Genomic DNA, 3,830 nt, shown 5'->3' with positions numbered 1-3,830 from the left:
CACCAACAACAATGTATTTTATTTAAGATCCATAAGCTTACAATATTTTATGCCCTGCAAGTAGCCATAGTGCTAATCTAGGCAGAACAAACATTATAAATAAAGGCGTTATTAAATTACATATTAAGAAAAAAGGAAAAGCAAAAAAGAAAAACCCCTCACACAAACTCAAGCATAGGGGTTTTGTTATTAGAAAAAATAGACTAAAATTACAATGGTTCATTTTCTAGGTTGTAGAGAAATAGAGAAACACTCCTTGGCAGATAATCGCGTTTTAAAGTGATGTTTTGTGCTGAGTTTCACAAACTTATTGAGGGGACTTTTGGAGCTGTCTTAGCGTGGACGTCATACAAGAAATAGCTTGGTTGTTGAAAGAAAAAAGACTGTAAAGGAAGACTGTGAGGAATTTTCCGATTTCCCTTTGTAACTCATTTTATGTCAGTTTCTTTGCGTAAATCACGCTCGAGATTCGACTTTTTAGTTTGAAATGCAATAATTCCGCTAATACGAGACATATGCAAATTTCCTCACACCCTTTTTTAGGTCTTTTATCTGTCAATCAGATACAATAAAAAGGAAGTGAATATTTAACAACGCGAAAGGGCTGGAGCTTCAGCAGTAAACTCGATACCTCTGAGTTCGAGAGCAAAAAACTTAAGCGCCTTTTGAAATTGGATGAAATAAAATCTTTTCATAAGGTAATTTAGTCTTTTAGCTTTAATTTGATATATAACTTGCCTTTGTAGCCTTTGGCACCTCGTTTTCCTTTACCGAGACCTTAAATAAGGACTAACAAGTGCATGATATAAATTCAGAAGAAGCCGTGGAATGCCTTCAAACCATGGTAATAATTAAATTTTTCAACTGTCCAAAACAAATTCCACGCAACCTTATTCCAATGATTCTACAAACAAAAGTTTCCGTAGCAGACATAACTGAAAAATGTCGCAGACATTACATTTTGGGAAACACATTTGTTATCATTCACTTTTCTTATCAGTGTTGCTGACTGTGGCTATGTCAATTTTTCCTGTAGTTACTTGTCTAAACATGAAGCTGTGAAATGATCATTTACTTTATTTATGTTCTATTAGAATATTATATAATCTCCTGCTGACCTAGTGTGAAGCAATACCAGTCAGATTTTTTTTCTGCTATAATGAATCCTTAAAATAATTTCCAAATTAATTTCGTCACATCTCAAGTAAATGTTGTGAGGAAAAAAACCCTTTCAGTAGTGAGGAGATTATATTTTTTTCCCAAAACTGATTTAGCTACTAAAATTATCATTTTTTGTCATTCAGTCTGACTTAAAGACAGATAAAATGTAAATTTGCACTAAAATTTCACATAGTTCACGACATATTACATCACAAATTGTGCTTAAAAAATAATACTCATTGTTGTTTTGGTGGTTGTCAAATTCGCCCTTTATCCCTGATCCATGCTTGATCGATGCACTTGACAGCTAGAGCACAACTCACAACAACAGCAGCGGCAGTCGCATCTAACCCTGTGGCAACTGAAGAAAAGAGAGAATTTTGCTTATTTGTTGACACAGATTTAAACTATGAAAGTTGCTAAGACCTGAATCTGAAGCTACACACTGAATTCCTACACTTTTCGAGCATATAACAACTAATCCAATTGATTATAAATTTCCTGAAATGTTGCGTACACACGGCTCCAAATGACCAATTAATGTCAAGGGTTGATTTGATAATTATTCACGGAGTTAAAATTTTCTAATGGCCGTCATTTCTTTACCGCAGGTCAAGAGCGAACGGCGGACTGTTGTGTTGGTAGCCCCATGAACCTAGGACCCCTGCGCGCGTAATGTACTGTCATGAACATGGTTGTATACTCACTCACCTATGTAACTTCCAACATCAAGAACAGCAATGACTATAGCAATCTGATCAACTTCATTTGAACCAGGCTAAAGTGGATGTGAGCTGTGAGAGGATCAACAAAAGTAATTATTAAGTTAACATAAGGTAACTTGACCACAAAGTCACCCTCTTGAGCGTGATACCTTACAAAGATCCTCACAAGATATTCTACGTTGTCAAGGAAAAACACATTCATGAAGGAAATGCCTAGTTCTAAGACTAACACAAATTGTGGTCAATAAATTGCTACAGAATTAGAGAGGTCCTAACATTTCTTGAGAGCACCAGCCCAAATCCTCATGTGGCTGTGACTGGTTCAATTTTGTCCTTGGTATAAATTTAATTTTCCTTTGTTCTAAGCTCATTATCAGAGATGTACCCAAATACCACCAAAACAACAACAATTTCTTATGTTGAGCCTACTGATATGAAAACAATGTTTATTTAAGGGTCAACTTCCTATATTTCTTCTTGCAAATCATAATTTTAGTCTTCTTTGGATTCAGCGATGAAAGCCAATGTGCACAATACTCTGAAAGGATGGAGAGAGCATTTTCTAGTCCTTGATCTGACTGGGACATCAAAACTAAATCATCTGCATATAGTAGACAGCTTAGATGGGATCTATTATTTGGTAGAACTATGTGATCTGTGTCCCCTTGGTCAAGTAGAAAGGAAAATACAAAGGAGTACCAAAATAAAAACCAAGGATAAAATGGAACCACAACAGCAGATAAGCATGCGATCCACTGCAGTAAGTTAAGGCTGGTGCTCCAAAAGGTGATGGAGGCTCAATTTCACATGATATACAAGAAATGTGCAAGAAGGAAATAAGATAGTACAGCAATAATTAAATCAATGCACCCTCTCATACGTACCATGGTGAAGAAAACTGTACAGCTCTGTGTACGGTTGCTTTGAGCAAACACCTCGACACAAGTCAGATTAGTTGACAGCACCCTTAAATGAAATGGCAACGCGATATATTTACTTTTTTGCCGCATGAAACACTTTAGTCGTAAAGGATATACAGGTGAAATTTGGTTTTAAGCCCTATGATTTCAAATCTCATGGATAACAATTTTTTGGGTTGCGTGAAAATTCATGGGAAACCACTTTTATTTCTTTTAATGAACAGAAGGGCAATTCCATGCAAGACAATGACATTTTGAATTTTTTCAAATAAAATTTTGCACAATGAAACTTAACCAACAGAAAGCTGAAACAATGGGCTGTTTGAAATTACTGAGATCTTGTTCATCTTGTCCATGTGCCTAATGTGAGAAGGCATGAAATACAGAGAATTTGAATCTTGGAATTTTTGGAAGGAAATTTTAAAGTTTTAACATCTAAGAAAACATACAGTTAACATAAAAGTATGTGTGTATTATAATCTGTGCCTTACACTATCATTAGGCTATAAAATATTATCCGGCTACTGGCACTTTCCTAAGAAAATTGACATTGAATTTTTGTTGCGGACATTACGTAAGGTCAATTCAAGTGTCAAAAACTCCAGACTCCTCTTCCACCCATTTAAAGAAGTAAACTCAGTTGAAATGTTGGCTATATGTATTGTTTTTTCATCAAGAGACGCGGGCCTCATCGTCATCTACAAGACCACCTCCGAAATGTTTTTTAAACTATAATTGGAGTGATTTATTAAATATTATTTATTTATCATTATCATTATCATTATTGAGATTTTCAACAACACAAAATTTCTGCTGACAATGTCAATAGGCAGTCGAGAGAAGAGGTAGTGAGAAGTAATGGAATGATCTTTTTGAGGAAAGTTGAACAAATGCTCTCAAGTTGTACCACGAGAGACAAATGGGAAGTTGCAACTTTGACGGGCTGTCGTTCGTAGACCACTGGCCGGTTGGAGACGGCAAACTGTTGAGGTCGAGGCCGCAGGTTCCTTAAGTCCTTTCGCGC

The 3,830-nt window shown here is 35.9% G+C and overlaps 1 long non-coding RNA gene across 1 annotated transcript in view; it reads right to left on the bottom strand.

Moving 5' to 3' along the window:
• Nucleotides 1-275: 275 nt before the first annotated feature.
• LOC140946929 (uncharacterized) overlaps nucleotides 276-3,830 on the bottom strand; it is a 6,607-nt gene continuing 3,052 nt past the window's right edge. Inside the window, exons 2-4 of the long non-coding RNA XR_012166879.1 lie at nucleotides 2,771-2,852; nucleotides 1,873-1,955; nucleotides 276-1,522 (exon numbers count right to left, since the gene is read on the bottom strand). This is a non-coding gene — a long non-coding RNA (uncharacterized lncRNA). The remainder of the gene's footprint in view (nucleotides 1,523-1,872; nucleotides 1,956-2,770; nucleotides 2,853-3,830) is intronic.

The sequence above is a fragment of the Porites lutea genome, chromosome 8 (assembly GCF_958299795.1).
Source record: "Porites lutea chromosome 8, jaPorLute2.1, whole genome shotgun sequence".
Lineage (NCBI taxonomy): Eukaryota > Metazoa > Cnidaria > Anthozoa > Scleractinia > Poritidae > Porites > Porites lutea.
This window is presented reverse-complemented; position numbering and strand designations above follow the sequence as displayed.